Genomic DNA, 27,131 nt, shown 5'->3' on the forward strand with positions numbered 1-27,131 from the left:
GAGGCCGCGTTCATTGTCAATACGTCCCAGAGATGGCAGCACCGTACGGCAGATGGAATTTTACCGCCAGCGGCGAGAATGAGAACTGTTTTAAATACTTAAAATGGCGACGTTTTCCTTACTTGAACAGCGTCCAATCATTCGTTTTCTGAATTTGCGTGGTGTGAAACCAATTGAAATTCATCGACAGTTGAAGTAGACATGTGGTGATAGAGTTATAGATGTGTCGAAAGTGCGTTCGTGGGTGCAACAGTTTAATGAAGGCAGAACATCGTGTGACAACAAACCGAAACAACCTCGGGCTCGCACAAGCCGGTCTGACGACATGATCGAGAAAGTGGAGAGAAATGTTTTGGGGGATCGCCGAATGACTGTTGAACAGATCGCCTCCAGAGTTGGCATTTCTGTGGGTTCTGTGCACACAATCCTGCATGACGACCTGAAAATGCGAAAAGTGTCATCCAGGTGGGTGCCACGAATGCTGACGGACGACCACATGGCTGCCCGTGTGGCATGTTGCCAAGCAATGTTGACGCGCAACGACAGCACGAATGGGACTTTCTTTTCGTCGGTTGTGACAATGGATGAGACGTGGATGCCATTTTTCAATCCAGAAACAAAGCGCCAGTCAGCTCAATGGAAGCACACAGATTCACCACCACCAAAAAAATTTCGGGTAACCGCCAGTGCTGAAAAAATGATGGTGTCCATGTTCTGGGACAGCGAGGGCGTAATCCTTACCCACTGCGTTCCAAAGGGCACTACGGTAACAGGTGCATCCTACGAAAATGTTTTGAAGAACAAATTCCTTCCTGCACTGCAACAAAAACGTCTGGGAAGGGCTGCGCGTGTGCTGTTTCACCAAGACAACGCACCCGCACATCGAGCTAACGTTACGCAATAGTTTCTTCGTGATAACAATTTTGAAGTGATTCCTCATGCTCCCTACTCACCTGACCTGGCTCCTAGTGTCTTTTGGCTTTTTCCAACAATGAAAGACACTCTCCGTGGCCGCACATTCACCAGCCGTGCTGCTATTGCCTCGGCGATTTTCCAGTGGTCAAAACAGACTCCTAAAGAAGCCTTCGCCGCTGCCATGGAATCATAGCGTCAGCGTTGTGAAAAATGTGTACGTCTGCAGGACGATTACGTCGAGATGTAACGCCAGTTTCATCGATTTCGGGTGAGTAGTTAATTAGAAAAAAAATCGGAGGCCTTAGAACTTGAATGCACCTCGTATTGTAATATCGAGGCCATTGATCCAGTCCAGCGCCGTGTCTGCAGCTTGGAAGAAATCGGCTGGGTCTCCAGGATATGATCTTAGTGGGCAGGTGGTTGTAATGTGTCGGATAGTCTGGCGAGGTTCATCACAGTCGCAGGAAGATGATTCTGCAAATCCCCATTTGTAAAGTGCATCCTGACAGACACCATGTGAAGTTCTTATTCTATTAAGTGTCTTCCATACGTGGCGAGGCAGTTCCATTCCTGGCATCATCTCAGTAGGGACGATGGTGTGGGGAGCAAGGACTTGCATAGTGGACTCCCAGTAGTCCCTCTATCTGTCATTTGTATTGAAATTTTCTGCTAGCAGTTGTTCTGCAGTAAGGAGTGGAGGAGACCTAGATTTAAGTCTTTTCAGAGCTATACCAGAGAGGTCTTCGTGGACAGGTAGACTGTGATTTGCTAATATTTTTTGTATTCTCTAAGGAGGTGTTCTTGTCTGTGAATGTGGGGGGAGGGAGGGGGGGAGCAATATGACACATGACATGAAGCTAGGGAACTGGAGTACTTCTTAAGCTACCACTGATTATTCTCATAATTTCATTCAGCTTGATGTCAGCTTTCTTTGTGTGGCAACTATTTAGCCAAGCCGGGAGGAGTAGTATTCACCAAAGGAATACACTACGCTAAGAGCTGAAATTCTAAGTATGGAAGCGTTTGCACCCCAGGTTGTGCCGCATAATTTGTGGATTATGTTGTTCCTAGTATTGACTTTGGCTGCAGTGTTCCCCAAGTGCCTTTTATACGACAGCGTTCTATCCAGTGTAACGCCCAGGTATTTCAGGTAAGGATTGTAGCTCTAGGAGGTGGTTGTTAAAATATACTACTGGCTGCTTATTTGCTTGTCCATTGTTGAGCATAACCGTATTTCTTGGATCTTGTTTGAGGCAGGTCAGAGATATATAGATTGAATAGAGTAGGTACGAGCACCGATCCTTGGAGTAGGCCATTATTCAGTTTCCTTATTTTGCTCTTGCTTTCTCCCATGACTGTTTGAAAAAACCGGTCACAAGGCATGTTATTAATTACAGATACTATTTGGATGCGTGGTATTTCACTCGGAAGTTTGTAAAGAAGGACCTCTCTCCAAACTGTATCAAAGGCCGCTATTAAGTCGACAAAAACAGTAGTGATTTTTAGTTGACGTTCAAATCCAGCATCTATGTGCGCTGTGAGGCTTAATACTTGGTCAACACAGCTGCGCTGTGGTCTAAAACCTGCTTGTTCCACTGGGATACTTTCCAGTATAAGAGGGCCTAATCTGTTTAGAAGCATCCTTTCTAGTAATTTGTAGAATTCTCTAAGAAATGCAATAGGTCGGTAGCTGTCTGGCAGGTCCTTCCATTTATTTGGTTTTAATACTGAGGTAATGTTGGCTCTTTTTAGATTTTGCGGGAGATATCCTGTTGATAAGATGTTTGAGTAAAATTTAGCCAGCCACATCTTTGTATGTTTTCCACAGTTTTTGAGAAATTCTGGGTGTATCCCACCAGACCCAGGGGCCTTATCAGATTTTGTGTCATCTAATGCTCTGTTCATTTCTGTTACGGTGAAAGGTCTCGAGTATTCTGGATGATCTCCTGTTGACCGACGAAGAGTTTTTAGCTGTTTTTTGAGACTTTTCGTGTGCTGTTTCATACTGGGAGCCCTGGAGAGCGTTACAATTCGTGCGGCGATGTCGTCGGCTGTTACCTCTGGTATTTCCCGGGTGGGGGTATTACTGCTACCTAGTTTCCTCAACAGGCTCCAAGCTTTCCTGCTCGATCTTTTAAAATCTGTATTGCTAGTGGTTTCTTCCCATTTCTTACGTTGTTCCATATCAAGTCTGTTGAGAAGCTCATTTGCTACCTCAGGGTCTCCATCGTTCTGGGACTCCTGATACAGCTCCTCAGTTTCGCTGTTCCAACCAGGGATATATTCCTTACAGAAGCCACGTGGTACAAACCTCTTTGCTGTGGAGATGACAGCTCTTGTAAACCGGTCGTAGTTAGAACTTTTGGGAGATATCCACTTGACAACCCATCTAACTGTAATTCAATTTTGTCATTTGATATGATGGAGATCGTGGCTGTTGTTTGAAGACAAATGTTGATGGTGTTGGGACAGCAACCAGCCACAAATTTAGTTTCAGATCCTTTAAACTGTGCTGCAAACTTGTCCCAATCTGCTTTCATCAGGTTTCATCTGGGCCTGGGAGTGGAATGAATAACTGGAATTTTTATGCCAACCTCAAGTATAATAGGGCGATGCTGTGTATGTGGGAAGTCGTTCAATACCCTCCTTGAAACTGTGACCGGACGGTTTTGGGTGTCCTGTGTAACAAAGCATAGGTCTGGGTTTGTTTCCGTGTTCCATGCCGCCGTTCTAAAAGTTCCCCTATCTTTTGCACCGAAAATTAAGCTGAGATTATGGGAATCTGCTCAATTTAAAAGTTGTTCACCATTTTGATCTGTTGTTCTATATTTCCAAGTTCTATGATGACTATTCAATTCGCCCGCCTATATAGGTGGGTGTGGATGGACATATAACATCCCTTGGGGCCATTATATTTGCGGTGGCTTATATATGTTAACAACAGTTATATCGGCTATTTTGGCAGTTAATTGGTGGATATCGCCATCTGTGCTTGAGTGTACTAGTTGAGCGTTTTCGATGTTCTTCCGGACATAGGTCGCGACACCATATGATCGATGATAGGTTGCGCCGAGTATTCATATCCATGCGTTTTACTCCTATAGTGTTGCTGGCTGTCGTTTTCTATATGAGTTCCCTGGATCAAGGCCATATCAATATTTTCTTCTAGCAGGAACTTCGAGGTGTATCCACTCTTGGTTCTGCTAAGTCCCTCAGAATTTAGTTTGCAGATACGGATTATTTTTCCGACGTTCTTTGTCATTTGGGCCTGATAAGGACCTTGATTTACTGGTCTTCTTGGATCCATATATGTTAGCCAGGAGATCAAAGATTAGTCTGGGTGCCGAAAACCGCTATAGCTCATTTAGCGTTACCAGGGTGCACGTGCAGTATTCTACTGCGGACGCTAGCTAGCTTACACTCCCACTGCGGCAGAATTTTATATCAAGGCGACTAAGACAGATGAAATAAAAAAGTATACAATTTTCTTTATAAACAGTGTCACCAAAGCTCCTTTCAGTAGCCGTGAACTAACCATTGGGTGAGTCCAAAACTTCCTGTTGCGTTTGTTAATATATTCATGAAGCAAACACTAAAAAAATGGTTCAAATGGCTCTGAGCACTATGGGACTTAACTGCTGTGGTCATCAGTCCCCTAGAACTTAGAACTACTTAAACCTAACTAACCTAAGGACATCACACACATCCATGCCAGAGGCAGGATTCGAACCTGCGACCGTAGCGGTCACACGGCTCCAGACTGTAGCGCCTAGAACTGCACGGCCACTCCGGCCGGCAATCAAAAACTACCTGCTTTCTTTTTCCTACGTCCATACTCGTTGGCTTCCAATCTAGTACTGCCGCGCAAGTGTCGGTGTGGTGGCGTTGTGTGTGCGCTGCGAGAGCGCGGCCGTTACTCGCTGCTGTGGATCGAGCGTTAGAGGAAACACTCACCGGAGGTGGCGTCAGACTAACAAGAGAAACTCACCATCGCATCCCCCTCAGATTTAGTGGTAAGATGGTCCAGTGGTTAGCCCGTCAAAAACTGAACACTGATCAAGCATGAAAACAGGAAGAAGGTGTACTGAACTGTGACAAAATAGCAAAATAGAAACAGTGAATGGTCCGAGAACAAGTGCAATAAAGAGCAGCCTGAAACACAACGGCGGCGTCGGAAAGTGATCTTGGTGTTGTTATTGCGAGCGGGAGAGCCGCATTGAAACTCCGTGGTGCCTTTTTTCTTTTTTTAACAACATTATGAACTGTCTGTCCGGTCACTGAAATGTTTGTTCTCTTTCTGTAGTCTAAGCAGTTGTCATACTATACATTCATCGTAGAATATGAGTCACGTGGTAAGAATACGTTACCACCGCCAGTAAACATGATGAATTGTGACAGCATGTGTAATACCACATAGGCGTCTCCTAGAAATAGAAACAACAAATAAACGGGTATGAACTATCTTACAACAAAGTAACTGCCGGCCGAAGTGGCCGTGCGGTTCTAGGCGCTGCAGTCTGGAACCGCGAGACCGCTACGGTCGCAGGTTCGAATCCTGCCTCGGGCATGGATGTGTGTGATGTCCTTAGGTTAGTTATGTTTAACTAGTTCTAAGTTCTAGGGGACTAATGAACTCAGAAGTTGAGTCCCATAGTGCTCAGAACCATTTGAGCCATTTGATTACATTCACATTCGTACGAACACCGAAATCGGACAAGGAGGCATACCTCACTCGCTTACCAGGTGTACAAATTATGTGCGTCGGTAAGAGATTCCTATCATACGATTCACGTACTGTCACCAATGACGTGTATGACATACCAGACCTGTTTTCCGGTGGAGGATTCAGTTGACTTGTCACCTTTTCATCAAACGTTTGTGCTTCCCATTCGAAGCCACTTTCTTTCGGTTGCTAAAAGAGTAGTTGTGCAGAATGAACTGTCATTATACGTCCCTTCCTTACACCACGACACAGACACAAATTTGAAAACAGCAAATAGCGAAAAAAAATTGGTACGAGAGAGGTTTGAATACAGCTCGCCCGCTTGGCAGTCCAACATCGCGACCACTGAACCAGGTTGTTCTAGATTTCACTTCTTGTTCTTGGACCGTTCACTGTTTCTATTTTGCTTTTTTTTTCACAGACCAGTACACCTTCTTCCTGTTTTCATGCTTGATCTGTATTCAGGTTTTTGACGGGCTCTCCATTGGGACACCTTACCACTAAATATGAGGGGAGTGCGACGGGGAGTTTCCCTTGTAAGAGGACAACGTGGACACGAAACAAGTCGCACCATCTATTAACAATCGAAGAAATCATCTACTTAAATTACAAAAGTATTTTAAATAGCTCACAAGTGTTCATCTCACAATAGCCAATATTACGCAAATCTTAATTTATACAGGGCAGTGTAATAGCAATTATTATACACATTTTGTATGAAAACGATTGCAATGTAATGAAGAAGAAGGAGAGAGTAAGACGACATTTTACAGTCTACTACGAGGAAAAGAGGAGTCAGTTTTAGGCGTTTCTGAGTGAGGGCTTTACACCATTGAAGCTATTTTTATTACGCAGCTGAAACTGTTCATTCTGAATGAAACTCTCATTAAGAGAGAAATGCTTGAAAATTTTCTGAAGCCTTTCTTGTCTGTGTGCAGGATACTGACTTCAGGATGCCCGATCTATCCATCTGATCTTCGACACCACATTTCAGAAGTTTACGTTCTCTTCTTTTCTGAACTATTTATCGTCCAATTTTCACTTAAATGTAAGGTTATTCACATAAATACTTCCAGAAAAATATCTGAAATCCTAAACTTATGTTAGATGTTAACACACTCATCTTTTCCGAAAAGCTTTTCTTAGTGTCTGCCTCTCGTATCCACATTATTTCGGTCATCATTAGTTACTTTGGTGGCAAAGTGGCAGAGTATGATTACAATTCTTCGGGGTGTTGGTCCGAGTCTTTGTATAAACTGCTTAAAAATACAATATTAAATCGATGTTTCGGCCGTATTACAGAAGCCTTCCTCAGGGCAAAATTGGTTTTACAGGAGGAAAGGTTCCCATAGGAACGCAGGAAGCTATTTGTGGACTACCCGGCTTGTCAACGACTGGCGACTGTCTGCAGAGAAGAACTGAGTGGGCTACATCACAACTTTCGCGCCAGCGGGCATGTTAACGACATTATAAGAAAGGCAGCCTAGGCCAACCGCAATAAAGCAAGATAAGGAGGTTAGGAAGGGAATCTTCAGCTGCAGCACTTACCGCACGCGAAGGGCGTCAGTGAATGGGTACGCAACGCCCTGCGCTGACGACGTTTCATACCGATTTTCAGCAGCACCCACATGATCCGCGGTATGATAGGTTCCACCAAGGACTCAGCGAACAACCTTAGCCCTAGAAAGGAGCGAAAATATTACACTGTTACTGCACCAAGGTAAATTTTACTACTTCATATTTTAGTCAAAGGAAGTCATAATTTACAGTTATGCACGAGTTAAATAAAGTTATAAGGTCTTCCGTAGTATGTCACATACAAAATAAGTACAAAATGTCCTGTCTTACACCCTATACTGACAATACCAGATAGGCGGTAACTGCGAAATGGTACCAAGTGCAGTAGTAGATTTTACGAGGGTTTAATAATCTAGGGTTACTACTGCAGAAGCCAACGGCCTTGCCGCAGTGGTAACACTGGTTTCCGTCAGATCACCGAAGTTAAGCGCTGTCGGGCTTGGTTAGCACTTGGACGGGTCACTGTCCGGGTCTGCCGAGTGGTGTTGGCATTAGGGGTGAACTCAGCCCTTGTGAGGCCAATTGAGGAGCTACTTGATTGAGCGACACCGGTCACTAAGACTGACACCGGCCGGGAGAGCGGTGTGCTGACCACATGCCCCTCCGTATACGCATCCGGTGAGGCCTATGGGTTGAATATGACACGGCGGCTGGTCGGTACCGTTGGGACTTAAAGGCCTGTTCGGACAGCGTTTGTTTGTTTTGTAATACTGCAGAAGTGTATGTTGTACGTTGTGGCTACAGAGCTGCCTATATAGGTAAGACAGGGATGCCATTCAGCACATGATTAGCAGAACGTGGACACTACGTGCGATCAGCACAGCACAAAAATCGGCGATAGCGGAACACAAACGTGTCTGTGGACAGCCTAACAAGTTCCAGGAAGCCTGTGTACAGGCGAAAGAGTCGTGGTCGCACCAACGCAAAATCCGAGAGGTGACTGCATTTAAGCAGCCTGACAACGTTAATAGAGAGGATGGCCACAAACTTCCGACGTCATGGCCGCCGGCTATCGCAGTCCGACGGGTCGCAAGCGGTAGCGGAGCACGGATGCGACATCCTAAATAAAAATATATAGAGAATACGTAAGTGTATTTCAGCGCAGACAAGGAAGAAAACAAACCCAGCAGAAGCCAACGCTGATTTCGAGACTGTTACTAAACATCGACAAGCCCGATAGTCAACGAACAGCCACCCTCCTTCCAATCTTTTCCATCTTGCCATGAATAGCCTATTATACAGAAGCGCCAAAGAAAATAGTATAGGCATGCGTATTCAAATACCGAGATATGTAAACAGGCAGAATACGGCGCTGCGGTTGGCAACGCCTATATAAGGCACGTGTCTGATGTTGTTGTTAGATCGGTTACTGTTGCTACACTGGCAGGTTATCAAAGTTTAAGTGAGTGTAAACGGTGCTGTTATAGTCGGCGCACGAGATTTAAGTGAGTTTAAACGGTGGTGTTATAGTTGGCGCACGAGCGGTGGGACACAACACCTCCGAGGTAGCGATGAAGTGGGGACTTTCCCTACGAAAATTTCACGAGTGTACCGTGAATATCAGGAATCCGGTAAAACATCAAATCTCCGACATCGCCAGCCGAAGTGGCCGTGCGGTTAAAGGCGCTGCAGTCTAGAACCGCAAGACCGCTACGGTCGCAGGTTCGAATCCTGCCTCGGGCATGGATGTTTGTGATGTCCTTAGGTTAGTTAGGTTTAACTAGTTCTAAGTTCTAGGGGACTAATGACCTCAGCAGTTGAGTCCCATAGTGCTCAGAGCCATTTGAACCATTTTTTTCCTTTACTGCTTGCTCTTTTCACACGTTGAATTACATGAGAGATAGGTTGTATTTCTGTCCCAATCGTTTCTCAATTACTTCCTCCCTTTCATATCTTTTTGTTCTTATGACTGCAGTATGCTTTTTACACAAGTTGAAAACAGCCTTCTGCTTACTGTATGTTGTGCTGGTGTACGCTGGCGCCAGCACACCATGTGGCATAAAGGTTACAAGAGATCGATCGAGGCCAACGACAAGACTCGCTGGAAACGCACTGACAGCACCCTCTCAGCCGCCAGTATTCAGGATCGCCGCCGAGGACCGGAGGGCAGCAACTTCCTCCCCTGTTTTTCGCTCCTGCCCCAGGTGTCTCGCTCTGTGTGATTTTTATATTGTGGCCAACTTTTAATTTGTGTTTGACTTCAATGATTTTAAGCATGCAACGAATTGCCAGCTGTGTTCTTTTAACTTGAACCTTCATGCGCTCGCGCTGGGAATAGTCACGCGAGCGCTCGCGTGGACGGTCGGACGACCGCCTAAGAGTTTTTATCAATCTCTTGAGGTTTTCCGTTTTTAAAGGTCATATTTCCATAAAATATCGACATAGGATATCTCACACAATATTGCGAACACATTTGTAATCAAAATTATTTATTTAACAATAAAATATACAATGGAATACAAAAAGGAAGCCAAATACCCAAATCAAATATAAGAAAATTTTTTTCATTGTAATGTTTTGGAACTATATAATGTGATACTTAAGACTAGAATTATTCACTGTCTTAACTCGTCACAAGAAAAGCTAATTTTGCTTTGAAAAAAATTTTTTGATTGAAAACGTCACAAACATTTCTGTCAGATGAAAAATGCTGATCAGTCTGTATCCATTTCATTTTCGTTTTGAGGCTGACAACAATTATGGCACGTAACTGTCGTGGTTGAATGTCTTAGACAAACGTTTCTTCCACATTCACCGCATTCTCGCTTTTTTTTATATTTTTTTGTGAGCCACACAAATAACATATCCCTCTCCTTGCAGGGGTTCATACAGCTGGACAAACTACGTCACTCTCTGTAATTTTCCAAAAATACTAACGAATCTTTTGGTAAATGCTTCAATTTAGCTCTTTCTTTCAGGTTTTCGCTCATCAGTTCCAAAGATAACGCATGTAAGAATTGTCTTCTCTTTTTTTTCTTTCATATTACCTGTGTTGAATTGAAAAATGCGTAACGAATTTATTCCTGCCAAGTCAAGTAAGCGGAAAAATATACATGCAGGTCATCTTTATGTTCTTCTTGATGTTGAAATTCTGGAGCACATGAGGTCTATAGTATCAACTCCACCTTTGGTTGAATTATAGTCTGTGATTTGTACAGGTTTTTTGGTATCTTCATCAATGATGTCGGTATCATGCATTGTGGAGAGCACTACTACAGCTTTCCTTTTTTTTGTAATCATAGAAATCAAAGTTTTGTCATCTTGACAACCGAACATGTAGTCTCCTGCCACTGCATTTCCTTTCACTGTCACAAATTCTGGGGGAATTTGTTTTTTATTTTTTCTCATTGTACCTAAAAAAGTGAGCTAAGGAGGTATTCAGCCAACGGGTAACTTGAAAAATAATTATCAGTTGTTACATTTCTATTTGTTTCTTCTATGCATTCAACCAATCTAGCGACCAAGTCGTATGGTTTGTTGGAGAGTACGTTAGGGCCTGGCACTTGTTTTCCGCAGTACACTTCTAAATTATATGTATAAAAAGTGCGTGCATCACGCAATGCAAACATTTTTAACCGTATTTGGCTGGTTTTCGAGACATGTACTGGATGAATGAACTTCTCTAAACGCAACCAACATCTCATCAACAGTGACAAATTCCCTAAACTGAATGATTTTTTGCTGTTAGCAATGAAAGAAGACAAAATTTCTCGTATAGGACCAAGTTTGTCTGTTGCTTGACGTTTCAATCTCGTGTTTAGGTCATCAAATCTTATAGCGCGTAGCATAAATCTAAATCTATTTAGGCTGAAATTGGCTCGCAAAATTGTCAGACCTGTTCCATTGCTATTGAAATGTTCAGAGAAATTTGCACGGTTTCCTCTTTTGACCGTAATCAAAAACAGAGCACCAAACAATGCTAGCATTTCAGCCGTTGTTGTCGGCTTATAAACCCTTTCACGTACTTCAGAGTTACTGCTTCCTTCTGCCAGTGCGCGACGTGCCAATTTTTTCCTTTCAATATAAATATTCGTGTACCTTACGATCCCTTCTACCATTTCGGGAGCTATTATACACTGAAAACTTTCCAGTCGAGTTTCACATTGTCTGGCTTGTCCTCTAGGACCTGGTAGAGTTTTGATTATATTTTTTGACTTTGATTTTGTACTGGTAATATTGGCACTACTAGCCCAAATAGTGTCCATGTCCTTACGTATAAAAAATCTGATGTCAATTGTTGGTAGCTCCTGTTGATCTATGTCATTTTCTCCCCCGTTTTCCAAATCAATTTCCGACTCACTTTGATGTATATCATCTTCAATCCCTTCTTGTTCATAATCTGGGTCATCGGAAACGTCATCTTCTATGGATTCCTCATGGCCTATCCCCCCTGCTTCCTCTCTCTCCAATTCAGCCAAGATTCTATGTATGTCATCAGACGTAAGGTTTCGTCGTTCCCTTTAAAAAATAAAATAAAAATAATTGTTACTTTTGCCAACAGAAATTTCTTAGAATGATGAAGTGCTAAAGTAGAAAGAAAAACAGAATTTGTGAAGGGCAAAATTTATTGAAAGTAATGCATATTCACTAGAGAATTGGAAGTCTATAAAATTGAGGAATTATAGGGGAATTACAAAAAGAAATACTTACATTCCGAAGTAGACGAGTAGAACAAAGTCTCTTAAGCGCTCGCAAGGCGGTAACTGATCGTTTTTGTAAGTGCCGTAAGCGCTTGCAAGGCGGTAAACTGACCGTGTTTGTAAGTGCCGTAAGCGCTCGCAAGGCGGTAAACTGACCGCCGAACGTGTTCGGACCTATTTGAACTTGTCCTGAGAGGCAGAGAGGTGCGACTTGGACGAACTTTGAGCAGCATCTGTCGGAAAAAGGTGTAACTAGAGAATAAATGTCCCTCCCGCCGCCTCGTTACCTTTGTGGAGTAAGTACGGCGCGAAATTGCAAAAATGCGGTCACTTCACCACCCGCGCGAGCGCGTGAAGGTTAAGTCGACTTTTTAACTGTCCCCCAGTGCATGTTCCCGTATTAGTGTATATTTTAACTCCCATCATCTCCATTTACTGTGTTTTCTATGTCTCCCTTTTACCCCACTTTTTATGTAGGAGCTCCCCTTTTTATATATTTTGTAAAGTCATTTGGCTGAAGAGCGGTGGACTGTGAAGCTGCCAGCCCTCCCCTGCCCCTATGGGGCAGGAGCATGAAACTATAATAAAGAAACACAAAAGACCAGAGAGCCAGTTAGTTCAGTAACGCCAGTTAATTCGAGCGTGTTACGCGTGTCACCGAGACGGAGCCGCCAACTTAGCGTCTAGCACAGAGACAGGCAGCACATAGGAACTTTGTAGTGAACATGGCGGACTTCTACTTCAACAGCATTGAGGCTACATGGACTATACAGAAGAGAGCCTGTGCCACAGCACATGGAAATTTAAGTTAAGTAGCTATTTGTTTATCAATAAAGAACCAGTCTCTAACTGCTTGGGGGCAACGGCCTTGCCGCAGTGGATACACCGGTTCCCGTGAGATCACCGAAGTTAAGTGCTGTCGGGCGTGGCCGGCACTTGGATGGGTGACCATCCAGCCGCCATGCGCTGTTGCCATTTTTCGGGGTGCACTCAGCCTCGTGATGCCAACTGAGGAGCTACTCGACCGAATAGTAGCGGCTCCGGTCAAAGAAAACCATTATAACGACCGGGGGAGCGGTGTGCTGACCACACGCCCCTCCTATCCGCATCCTCAACTGAGGATGACACGGCGGTCGGATGGTCCCGATGGGCCTCTTGTGGCCTGAATACGGAGTGCTTTTCTAACTGCTTGCAGTTTGTGTTATAGAACGAGGATACCGCCACCAATCAACATCCTCTCCTTGCTTCCATGGTACAGCTATACAGAGACAATGAGACGACATAAAAGCGGCTAACGATAATACATCATATTTTATTACTAATAATTTTAGAATTTGCAAGAGTGTATGCTAGTAAACACTGAAAAAAGCTTCTTTTTAAAAGATCATCTACAATTGCTACAAATCTGCACTTGCTTCTCTTCAACCTAAGTTCTTACATACATTGTATGGCTTTTATTGCCTCACTTGTTCCCAAATTTCTCTGGAACAAAATTTATCTTTCCCCACGTCGGCTACCTGCTAGTTCCATTTGTGGTACCATTTTGCAACCATGGCTTGTTTAGCCAATGCTTTGGTGATATTCATACAAGTCAACACATTACTTTCTTCGGTACTGGAATTATTACATTCTTCATGAAGTCAGAAGGTATTTCACCTGACTCACATACCTTACGTAAGAGGTGCGAAACTCTATCATCGTTAGTTCTCCCAAGGGTCTAAGGGATATCGTCTACTCCATGTGCTTTGTTTCAATTTATGTATTTCAGAATTCTTCTCGCAGTACCACACCCATCTCCAGGGCTGCTGGGAGCCAGGGCTGGGCACAGGGAAAGATGCGTGATTGGACCCATCTCCAAATACAGTAACCGAATTTTATTGTTATTTTAAAGTAAGTCTGACATGATTAAACGGAACGCAATTAGGTGAATATTGGAGATACACAAGAAATACTCACTGCGATGAAATATAGAACAAATATAATTTCTTATTAAACATTAAATCTAACTTCACAAATGCAGTTGTCTGTGCACGACTGTGCTATGTGTTCCAACAAGGCTCCCGTGAAAGCTGGATTTTTCAGGAGATGATATCTCTGGTTATTTTGATCATATAAATCAGCGGTCAACTGTTTTGGATAGCCCTCGCCCTAGCGCCCATTTGAATACCTATTGGACGAGCTAGCATACTATATCTATCCTAGTGTACAAGGTCAAAATTTAAACTTTACACACTTTCTCCAGCCCGGGCAAATTGAGAAAATCGGTTGCATTAGGCGGCTTATAAGAGCACCTTCTGTTCATGGGTGATTCCTGAGAAAACCCCAGAAAACCACGATTTTCTGGTACAAAAAGTAACAATCGTAGGGGTGGCCACTTGTATAACCTCTATTCATGACAGAAAATGTTACCATATGTTCTTAAGATGATATTCTAAAGGAACTTCGAAACGTTTTAGATATTATTATCTTTTACTAAGACCCAGAAGTTGAAAACTGTCATACTGATGCAGTAAAATATGGACATAGTGTCCGGTATGAGGCAGAAACGTTGTTTTACCTAGTGTTGTGGATACATGACAAGAGTTCTAGGGTCATCGTAGAAGTTCTGACGTCACCAAACTATGTTCTTAGCATTTTTTGACCAGTAAACCTTTTTTACGCAGTGGTCTCTTCACGTCTATACAAATATGCCCATCGTGATACAGCAGCAACAAAAAATAGATCAAAAAGGGTCTCAACATACCTGAAAAGAACTTAAAATGATAGCCAAAAATTATGTAAAACTGGAAAGACTGGAAAGACCGGAAATTCAGGAAAATGTCTCTAATAACATTTTTACTCTTTTATGATACAAATCAATGAATTGCAATCGCTGAGTAAAGTATCCAGAAAAATGTAAAGCAAACGATTTTAGGTTAACCTTGTATTACGCGTAATTATTTGTTATTTATACGTGTCAAAGTATATGAATAAATCGAAGTATATAAAGAAATTATCAAAACTTTAAGGACCTGCAGAATTCATTTGACATAAGCAGCGAACCTTGTTGTAGCAGGGAGAAGAAGTGAACCAGTGGAAAGAAGCTCCTGTCGCCATAGAAACAAAGGCGTTTTCATGTTTTTTAAACATAAACGTTTTCACCTTTTTTCTATAACAGAAAAGTGGGCATTCCGCCCTCCTCACCACAGATTTTGGCATGCGAACATAACGCGCTTTTTTGTGCTGAAAGAGACTTGCAGAGAGACCGTGACAGTGGAAGAAAGACAGAAGACAGTAGCAATGGGAGAGAAAGAGAGGGGAGACAGTGATGGGGGGACAGAGAAAGTCGCAGTGAAAGAGAAAGAAAGATGGATGGAGATAGAAGAAATGGGAGCAAAAGAGAGAGGAGACAGTGGAAATGAAAATATAGATAAGTGGAGACCATACATAGGCTTGGGGGGGGGGGGGGGGTGTCTGTACTCTCCCATACTGGTAAATTTTAACAAGTGGGTAAGGGAAAGTCACATATTGGACCGCATCTACATCTACATCTACATCACTACTCTGCAATTCACATTTAAGTGCTTGGCAGAGGGTTCATCGAACCACAATCATACTATCTCTCTACCATTCCACTCCCGAACAGCGCGTGGGAAAAACGAACACCTAAACCTTTCTGTTCGAGCTCTGGCTTCTCTTATTTTATTTTGATGATCATTCCTACCTATGTAGGTTGGCCTAAACAAAATATTTTCGCATTCGGAAGAGAAAGTTGGCGACTGAAATTTCGTAAATAGATCTCGCCGCGACGAAAAACGTCTTTGCTTTAATGACTTCCATCCCAACTCGCGTATCATATCTGCCACACTCTCTCCCCTATTACGTGATAGTACAAAACGAGCTGCCCTTTTTTGCACCCTTTCGATGTCCTCCGTCAATCCCACCTAGTAAGGATCCCACACCGCGCACCAATTTTCTAACAGAGGACGAACGAGTGTAGTGTAAGCTGTCTCTTTAGTGGACTTGTTGCATCTTCTAAGTGTCCTGCCAATGAAACGCAACCTTTGGCTCGCCTTCCCCACAATATTATCTATGTGGTCTTTCCAACTGAAGTTGTTCGAAATTTTAACACCCAGGTACTTAGTTGAATTGAAAGCCTTGAGAATTGTACTATTTATCGAGTAATCGAATTCCAACGGATTTCTTTTGGAACTCGTGTGGATCACCTCACACTTTTCGTTATTTAGCGTCAACTGCCACCTGCCACACCATACGGCAATCTTTTCTAAATCGCTTTTCAACTGATACTGGTCTTCGGATGACCTTACTAGACGGTAAATTACAGCATCATCTGCGAACAACCTAAGAGAACTGCTCAGATTGTCACCCAGGTCATTTATATAGATCAGGAACAGCAGAGGTCACAGGACGCTTCCCTGGGGAACACCTGATATCACTTCAGTTTTACTCGATGATTTGCCGTCTATTACTACGAACTGCGACCTTCCTGACAGGAAATCACGAATCCAGTCGCACAGCTGAGACTATACCCCATAGGCCCGCAGCTTGATTAGAAGTCGCTTGTGAGGAACTGTGTCAAAAGCTTTCCGGAAATCCAGAAATACGGAATCAACCTGAGATCCCCCTGTCGATAGCGGCCATTACTTCGTGCGTATAAAGAGCTAGCTGCGTTGCACAAGTACGCAATTTTAAACACAGGCAGTGTAAGTGAGGGGAGACATTGGCAGTGGGACATACTTTAAGTCAACAAGAGAAAAAAAGAGACAGTGGGTGACAGACACACATTAACAGTGCCAGTAAGAAGGAGATGCTCGGTATGATGGCCTAACTTCAAAGAGACACTGGATAAAAGGATTTGTTATGTTCATTGTCAAAAGAGTGCGAATATGTTCGGATGCCAAAGTTTTTGGTGAGGAAGGCGGAACGAGGTTTGAGGCAACTCGTTCCCCACTTTTGTGTCAGAGTCTTTTGAGAGGAACCAATTCACCCTTTTGCGCTGGTTCACACTATGGTACTATACGTTTCTCGAAATATTTCCGGCGGCATTTGAGCGCATTAACTACTGTTCATGGTGCAGTAGGTTGAATCAGGGCACGCGGTAGCATGCACACTTGTACCATCGAGCCACACTATTAACAGCACTAACTTCGGTTGCATGTTGGATGTAGTGTTATCCTGCGTTACAGAACATGTGAACATTGGCGAGAATTATACAGACTGTGACATGTCACTGGATTGTATTTAGAAAACAGATGCCCTCCCCCCTCGAAGAAATACCGCGAAGTGTTCTGACGCAGAGCAGGAAGGATATATACAGGTGGCTCGGAGCAACTGCGCCTAATTTTCTGATGTCAGAAGACAAGAACAACACTCATCAATAATGTCTGCCAATACTTCGTTTACTGTAGAAAAAACAGTGCTCATCACTCCTACTTTAGATGCTTTTGCTTCAGCTGTTCTTCTTAATACGGAAACAAGGAACTACTGAAGTTAATTTGTTGCTGCTAATGGCAGAATATTTTCTGTGAAATTTGTGTATTTATTTTCGGGTATAAAAATACGTAACATTTTTTTCTACGAAAATGGGGAAAGACAGTATTTCTAATTACAGAACTGACACTGAGAGTTAAATTTGCTGCCTCCAGTGCATAATTTTTTTCCGAGCACATTTTCTGCATGCACATTTCTGATGTCCACACACATTTTAAATCAGAATAAGACTTCTGTATCTACAAATTTAAATAACAAGTATAAATGTATTTGGGATTTGCATTGTATTTAATTATAAAAATTTTATAAAAGCAAAATAGTAGCACAGCTGCGTGATGTGTCGTTGCTAAGATCATGCAATGAAGTCCTTCCAGCACTTTTATTACCATATACACCTTCCGTCATCCCAGTTGCATTCAAAATGGCGCATTAGCGGTACTGGACATTGCTTTATTACGAAACACGATTAATTTCATGCCCTCTCTTATTTCAGAAAACTAGTAATAGCTATTATGATACACCTTGTACAATGTTCTGTTACAATCAAGATTATTTGGAATGTAGTAAAACAAATAATAGTCGTAAACCGTATCTCTAGTTTCCCACTACAGCTCTGAATCATGATGAATCATGAAAGAGTGTGCAAAGTATACATTTATCATGGAGTAGGAGACCGACATAATAGTTATAAATTGGTTTGAAAAGTATGGACGAAGAAAGTTATCAGGACCCCAAGACCACTACAGGGAACTGCATGATAGCTCTACCATGACCTACACGGCAAGGGAGAAAAGTGATACGATTGATAAACGTATAAGCTCGGCTTCAGATACTATTCAGTAACGAATTATTGTAAAACGTACGTTTGCTCCATTTAATTTAATTTTTAAATTAGTTTAATTTTCTTTCACTCCACATTAAAACAGAAGGCTACATATTATATTGACTCGTACATCGACGAAAGGTCTAATGTCAATAACGATACGATACTGAGTGTTCTGTCTCCATCCGTCCCCTGGAGTACACACTTATTTCAGTAAATAGACATCATCGCAGTCACATGTAAACCGCCATTAGTCGTGCAACGGGCAAAATATTATAATCTGCCTTCCTGTAACATTGTCGATGGCGCTTTCCGAGCTTTTCTTTCTGCAAAAGTTTGAATCACGGCATCAAAGTCTAGTTGCCTTGCCAAATTATATTCAGTTGCCAGCGTTCATAAATCAGTGAGACGTTGTTGACGCATAGTTGATCGGAGAAAACTTAACACTAGACTGCTGTTTGACCTTTCTGCTTATACTGGAAGAGTGTAAACGATGCGCGTAGCTATACATACATTCGGAAATAAAATTTTAAGCTTGTGCATCTTATTCAAGAGTTACAATGGTTCCAAACTGATGTATTGAAAGTCTGAAGTATGATGAGTTTTCAGATATTTAATCCCTTGAAAAATGTGTCTGAGCTCCTTTATATAAGACCCTCTAATATTACTTACATTACCATAAGCATGTTCGCGGAGTTCACTGATAGAAATTGACTGTTTCACAAGTGTTGATCGAATTAAATGTGCAATAGCAATTTTCGTTTTCTAATTACAGTCCAAGAATTCCAAAAACCGTTCATTTATTTCTTATTTATCAATTTCCTTATTGAAGTAAATATAAAGTAGGATGGCTGTTGCTTGTTCTATATGATTTCAGTTACGAGTTGCAGCAACAATAATTGAATAATATTTCTCATTTTCTCTCTTTTCCAGTGTTCCAAGATGGCACCACTGACATGATCCACAGAACTAGAAATAAATTCATTTGAGTATCACTTTCCAGCTTCGGTCTGTGACCTTGCTAATGTGTTTCGCAAGAAATGGATCACTGTGAACAAGAGCGCTAATATTCTGAGGAAATGTCCATTATTCGGATCTCCAATTTTATGAGCTGAACCTCTGAACGCCAAGCCTCTTTGACCAAGAAATAATGTCCCATCAAGTAACATGAGAGTTCCCTTGTATGTTGGATATTCTACAGGCAAACAAAAGAAGAACGTTACGTCTTTACTTCTGAGCAACAGCATCGCCAATGTACCTCTTTCATGTCGTTTTAGTTCTTCACTTTCACGATTCTTCCTGGACAACTTTTTACAAATACAGTAGAAATATTTTATTTTGTGTTTAGTCTTGAATGAAAAATTTGGTATGCGTACTCGTTTTTCGTATAAAATCACTTTGTGATGGAATCAGAAGTGCCTTACTTCTAAATGTTGTCGGCAAACCTACCAAATCATAACTACGTTTCACAGCTGTTGCCGTGTACATTTGTTGGGGGAAATGTTTTTGTACGATTTCCAGCAACATTTAAAGAACACGCGTTTTAGATTCCATCGCAACGTGGTTTTCGTGCACGATGTTTAAAGAAAATATAGTTCGTTCACAATTAAACACGAAATAGAATCGTATGCAACTGGCCAGTATGACTCATAAAACTGAAGAACTCAAATAGAAAGAGTTAGATTGGTGGTGCTTGAGGAATGTTTTTTTATTGATTATACGATACAAAATTTATTTTACAATAGCAGCCAAATTTATGTCAACTTAGCGCCGTGGTGTATTCGAATCCTTGAGAGACTTGCCGCCCCTCCGCCCCCCCACCCCCCATTAGGCTTGGGTTCCAGGGATTTTGCTGCCCCCTTCCCTCCCCCTCTCGTCGGGCTAGCGCATCTAATCTTCATTTACTGCCTCTTCCATTTCTAGACTATTGTCTTCGAGTTCATTTACATTGCCCTATATATTTATTACACCATTCAGACTTTCCTTCTTTTCCAGTACTGGTTTGCCATCTAAGCTCTTGCTATTCAAACAGGTATTTCTCTTTGCTGCAAAGGTTTCTTTAATTTTGCTATATGAGGCATCAGTTTTTATCTTTGCATGCATCTACGACTTTCCATTTCTACTCTAGCCACTACTGCTTCACCATTTTGCACTTCCTATCAGTCTAATTTCTTGGACGTCTGCATTACGTTTTGCAAGATGCACTTGCGGTATTTTTATATTTTATACTTTTATCAGTTACAGCAACATCCCAAGTGACACTTAAGCGGTCCTACTGGTCGTTGACTACTTGTCCCTCTGGTGCCCTCACTTGCTACACACATCAAAAAAAGTTTTGCATCACGTCGGTCCCGAGAGTTCCGGGACCTGTACAGAAAATTGGAATAGAGATCAACATAAACATCATTTTCGCCCTTTTCATTGCTCATGAAAACCACACATTAGATGTTGTACCACCATACAGCGAGACCTTCAGAGGTGGTGGTCCAGATTGCTGTACACACCGGCACCTCTGATACCCGGTAGCACGTCCTTTCGCACTGATGCATGTCTTTATGCGTCGTGGCATACTATCCACAAGTTCGTCAAGGCACTGTTGGTCCAGATTGTCCCACTCCTCAACGGCGATTCGGCGTAGATCCCTCAGAGTGGTTGGTGGGTCACGTCGTCCATAAGCAGCCCTTTTCAATCTATCCCAGGTATGTTCGATAGGGTTCATGTCCGAAGAACATGCTGGACACTCTAGTCGAGCGATGTCGTGATCGTGAAGGAAGTCATTCACAAGATGTGCACGATGGGGGCGCGAACAGTTGTCCGTGAAGACGAATGCCTCGCCAATATGCTGCCGATATGGTTGTACTATCGGTCAGAGGATGGCATTCACGTATCGTACAGCCGTTACGGCGCCTTCCATGACCACCGGCGGTGTACTTTGGCCCCACATAATGCCGCCCCAAAACAGCAGGGAACCTTCACCTTGCTGCACTCACTGGACAGTGTGTCTAAGGCGTTCAGCCTGACCGGGTTGCCTCCAAACACGTCTCCGTGAAGTGAACGTGATGCCAATCCTGAGCGGTCCATTCGGCATGTTATTGGGTCCATCTGTACCGCGCTTCATGGTGTCATGGTTGCAAAGATGGACCTCGCCATGGACGTCGGGAGTGAAGTTGAGCATCAAAATGGTTCAAATGGCTCTGAGCACTATGGGACTCAACTCCTGAGGTCATTAGTCCCCTAGAACTTAGAACTAGTTAAACCTAACTACCTAAGGACATCACAAACATCCATGCCCGAGGCAGGATTCGAACCTGCGACCGTAGCGGTCTTGCGGTTCCAGACTGCAGCGCCTTTAACCGCACGGCCACTTCGGCCGGCGGAAGTTGAGCATCATGCAGCCTATTGCGCACAGTTTGAGTCGTAACACGACGTCCTGTGGCTGCACGAAAAGCATTATTCAACATGGTGGCGTTGCTGTCAGGGTTCCTCCGAGCCATAATCCGTAGGTAGCGGTCATCCACTGTACTAGTAGCCCTTGGGCGCCATGAGCGAGGCATGTCATCTACAGTTCCTGTCTCTCTGTATCTCCTCCACGTCCAAACAACCGTCCTTTGGTTCACTCCGAACCGCCTGAACACTTCCCTTGTTGAGAGCCCTTCCTAGCTCAAAGTAACAATGCGGATGCGATCGAACTGCGGTATTGACAGTCTACGCATGGTTGAACTACAGACAACACGAGCCGTGTACCTCCTCCCTGGTGGAATGGCTGGAAATGATCGGCTGTTGGACCCCCTCCGTTTAATAGACGCTGCTCCTGCATGGTTGTTTACATCTTTGGGCGGGTTTAGTGACATCTCTGAACAAAGGGACTGTATCTGAGATACAATACCCACAGTCAACGTCTATCTTCAGGAGTTCTTGGGACCGGGGCGATGCAAAACTTTTTTTGGTGGGTGTGTTTGGGCAGCAAAGTAACTTCCAATGGTCGAGAGCATATAAAATAGAGACTGGTGAGAGCAAGAAAAGCGTTTCTGAAAAAAAAATAATGTTTTAGCACTGAATATGAATTTATGTTTTAGGAAGTCTTTTATGGAGATTATAAATGAAAAGCACAAAACTGTGGACGTTTTACGGTATTAATTTATTTCGTTAACTGGTTTTCGGCTCACAACACCATTATCAGACTTTAACTTTCCGCAGTTTGGAATGCAGAATAGTAATAAAGCAAGTGAAACACACACGATAAACGTATCAGAAAAGAGGAAAATAGAAGCTTTGAATTGTTGAGCTATAGAAGAATGATGAAGATTTGTTACGCAGATCAGATAACTACTGAAGAGGTGGTGAATCGAATCGCGAGAAAAGAAATTTATGACACAGCTTGACGAATTGAAGGGATCGCTTCATATGATACTGCCTGAGGCATCAAGGAATAGTCAGTTTGGTAATGAAGGAAATGTAACGATTAAAAAACTTTGAGGGAGACCAAGGCTTGACTACAATAAACAGCTTCACATGGTTGTAGGTTGCAGTAGTTTTGCAGACATGAGGAGGTTTTCACAGGACAGACCAGCCACAACACCTTACAAGGTTAGTCGCATAAGATGTAACCCCACTCCTCCTGTCCTCTCCTTTTGCCTACCAGAATGTATTAAGATTTCGAAACGACATTTTTAGTAAATGGGGCACGTCTTTTTGCTATACAGTTAATGCTTAACTCTTGCATCATCCGAGACATTGAAGCAAGTATTTCCTTTTAATGCACCGATATCCGTTTTTAACAGCATTCAGAAGCTTTTGAAAAATGGAGGATAGTGATACAACAATGCTGAGTTTGAAAATATTCGCAAAATAATCTGAAAAATATGCTAAATTGAGAGGTAACTCTGTCATAACCCCTCTAAGTGTGGATCATTACTTGTGTTGCACTACGTTCCTCTTTCTCTCTCGCCGAGCGAGGTGGCGCAGTGGGCAACACACTGGACTCGCATTCGGGAGGGCGACGGTTCAAATTCGCGTCCAGGTGATTTTCCTAAATCGCTCCAGGATAATGCTGGTTCCTTTGAAAGAGCATGGCCGATTTCCTTTCCCATCCTTGAAATATTAAGAACTTGTGATCCGCCTCTAATGGCCACGACGTCGGCGGGATGATAAACACTAAACCTCTTTCCTTCTTTCTCCGTCAGTCCCATCCCTTCTCTCGGTGCTATTGTAGCCATGCCCCATCACATTCTAAATTTACCTGTTTGTAATTTATTTTTGCCATAACACTTTGCACTGACAAACATAAACTGTGTTTTGTCTGGTATATCTGCTACTGTTCTCCTCTATTTATGTCAAACAGTTTTAAAATGTTGAATTCTGTTTTAGATGTAAGACCTCTTGTAGCACGTGTGTTACAACAAATGGAATGTAGAGTATGGAGAATACCTGGATACCTATAACAGAGGACCATGTGGCCCTAACCTTGACACGATTAACAAATACGTATAGATGACGGCGTTTTGCTTTTGAAGGCATAGTGTCCATATTAACTAATGAACTAGGTGCAACTTTTGTGTCTTGCACGGCTACAGTTGCCAGTGACATGAAATTATATTCTTTGTTTGCTTATGTCAGACGTGACGGTTCTGGTAATGAGAGTTAATTTATTGGTGGTTCGGTTCCAGGTCTTTGGTGTCTGCAGCTGAATGCGAGTGCTTTCGTCACAACGAACTGGCAGTGATTGTAGGGGTGAGTCTTACTCTAATTTTCTGAAGTTCTCCATCGGTGGATATTGTGTCATTTACACTATCTTACCATACTGAGCTTACCCGTGTTTCGAGGAAGTTGTCGTGTATGTTTTTCCACACATTTGTCCAGCTGTTGTGGTATTTCCGTAGGGTGACTTCTGCAGCGCCCCGTAAAGTTTGATAGACTGCGTAGCAGAGAGTCTTATTCTACGTAACCAAGTTCAGCGTAATATCTTCGTACGTATCAAAAGTCCACGTTTAGGAGTACTACGTAGATCAATGGCTTTCCGTGATTCTAAAACTGACGTTGAGCAGAGTAATCGCTCAATAATTTTGCAATATGTTGGTGTGAGATTCTTTTTAGATTAAGATAAACATACCTGCAACAAATCGTGAAGGAAGCATACTGTACAGAGTAGCTTATTGCACATAACGGAGATGTCCGTTCCTATCAGGTCCCAATAGTGAGCAAAAAATTCGGTTGGCGTGCCATCTACGCTGGCGGCATTTTTCCACTGCGAATTAGCGATGAATAATTCGATCGGCGCATTTTTAGTATTCTCCAAGATGGCACTGTTATCATTACAGTTAATTTCTGTTGAGATCTTTGATAGAAGAAGACCTTGTGTCGTCCATACTACTTTAGTTGCGAGTAAACACCTGTAAAATATTTAAAAGATAATTTTTAAAAATGCTCAGAACGGTATAGGCGTCTTCTTGTTTGTGTGTTAGATTGGTGAATATCTTCTGTAGGGCCCTTCTTATTTCCTTAACTATAAGACACATTGAAATGTTTTGATGCGTGATGCTAGTTTTACAGACTCACACTCGGACGCCTTGTAATTACTGTCGAATTACATATTTTATTTTGACTTTGGAGCGTTTTATTCTGAGGATGTCCGTCAAATCTTACGATGTTTTATGTAAGTCACATAGATGTGTGAAGTTGCATTCAAGTAGACGTTTTCTGTTATAGGTATTGTTTTTTTACCCATTAAATGTTGCATTTTTTTTTTAATTTGCGGCTTTGCAACCTCTGTTCAGCACAACAGACTTCCTCTATATCTGCCTTAAGTAAGTGTCTACCACTTCTGATTTTAGGTCTGCTCCCTTCAAAGGTGAGACACTGAACAGTCACGCTTCACACACATTAATGTACTCTGTTAGTATTACACGCAGTGAGCAGTCATGTTTCACAACTGGTGACGCTCAGCAAAATTTACGTGACGAAAGATTAAATTTAGTCTCCTAGCAGAGACGCTGCTGCCGTACCAAAAAGTCTCCGACTACGTGTCAGTAGTGCAATATAATATAAAATAACGGAGCAGACAGTTTAATGCTTACTGTCATATTGTTTTGTATTGTATTGTATATTAACTGGGGACCTAGAAACGACGAAGAGGCTCCGTCCCCGCCGCAGCCGCAGTGGTCCGCAACCCCACGACGGCTACAGCAGTCCACTTCACCCCTCCGCCGCCCCACACCGAACCCAGGGTTATTGTGCGGTTCGGCCCCCGGTGGAACCCCAGTAACGTCTCACACCAGACGAGTGTAACACCTATGTTTACGTGGTAGAGTAATGGTGGTGTACGCGTACGTGGAGAACTTCTTCGCGCAGCAATCGCCGACATAGTGTAACTGAGGCGGAATAAGGGGAACCAGCCCGCATTTGCCGAGGCAGATGGAAAACCGCCTAAAAACCATCCACAGACTGGCCGGTTCACTGGACCTCGACAAAAATCCGCCGGGCGGATTCGTGACGGGGACCAGGAGCTCCTTCCCTCCCGGAAAGCCGTGCGTTAGACCGCACGGCCAACCGGGAGGGTTACTAGCATATTAATCATCGATGTCTTGAGCAAATATATCCAGAGAGTGAATCAAGTGCGTTGCCAGCTCATAGTTCCCGTCGTTTAGTCAAACGCACGTCACCACGCGCGCGAACAAACTGTTGATGTTCATCCGGTTTGCGCGCAACTGGTCAGTCGTGTCGACATCAGGCAGGCGGCCGCTTCCCTGAGTCATCAAGCTAACCGCCTAACCCTTTCCACTTTTGTCTTGTTTACGAGGTATCTACCAAATGATGTTAAAGATACTGCAATAAAATGAAGAGAGGCTGTACCAAAATAGTAAATAATGTCTTGACAGACTTGGGTTCTCACTGGATCTACAGCTTACCTCGAACAATCACCTTCATTACTTTTTTTTTTAACTTACAGGTCTCCAATCACCCCTTAGTGCCATTTCTTCCACTTGCCAATTTTGGTATTGCCGGCCTGACTTCTCTGCCATCAATTTTACAATATATTTTCCTGTTGTGTCTAGCAGTAACACTGCACATATTACGGACTCTTTATATTGGAAAATTTAACTTTGCTTTTCTGCAAGTAGTCCTCCTAGCTGCTTCAGCCGATTATTCATCGTCTTTCGATGTACATACACAGGCCTACATGAAAATGTTTCAGATATAAAATTAAACATGAGTCATAGCCTCGTTCCTAACTCTGGTAAGTTAAGGATTCACTTTGCCTCTTGCAGGAGACGCCTCAGTTCTCGTCTCGCAGTATTACAGTGTTTACAAATGTTACGTAACAAAGATTTTGATTTCTTCTAAACTGAACAAAGGACGCTGATATTTCTAAACTAAATACCTCCGTTGGTGAACTGAAAGTGATTTCACTTCACTTTTTACTTGAAGGCACAATAAGAAGTTTCTGCACCCTGCAACTCTAAATTTATCTCTCCTAAACTGATGGGTGGAATTATCTGGCTAGTTCTTAAATAAATATTTTGTTATTGAATTCAAATTCCAAAGAATGGAGCTGCGTGTCTGTTTCATGATCGTAGCCGAACACTGCTCAAAATACGCTGATGAGCCACAATATTATGACCACTGGCCACCACGAGATTGAATGCTGCCTGGAGCAGAGACGAATGGAACACCATTCTAGAGGCGATACGGGCAGTAAACGGGGAAATCCACTGACGTAAACGACTTTGACAAAAGGCAGACTGTTAAGAGCCGGCAGCTGGGTGCGACCATCTCTGAAACGGAGAAACTGGTCGGCTGTTCCTCTGGAAATTGACTGAAGGACAGTGAAACAACGAGTAGGCTACAAGGTGTTGGACGTCTACGCCCCATCATAGAAAGTAGAGCTCGGAAGCTTTCCCACTCTCTAAAGCACGATAGGCACCGTGATCTTTGGCAGATTTGACGACAGAATACCGTGCTGGTG

At 42.9% G+C, this 27,131-nt stretch overlaps 1 pseudogene; it reads left to right on the top strand.

The window, feature by feature from the left end:
- Positions 1 to 7,588: 7,588 nt before the first annotated feature.
- On the top strand, positions 7,589 to 7,707 carry LOC126250511 (5S ribosomal RNA; annotated as a pseudogene).
- Positions 7,708 to 27,131: the final 19,424 nt, after the last annotated feature.

Source organism: Schistocerca nitens, chromosome 3 (genome assembly GCF_023898315.1).
Source record: "Schistocerca nitens isolate TAMUIC-IGC-003100 chromosome 3, iqSchNite1.1, whole genome shotgun sequence".
Taxonomy (NCBI): Eukaryota; Metazoa; Arthropoda; class Insecta; order Orthoptera; family Acrididae; genus Schistocerca; species Schistocerca nitens.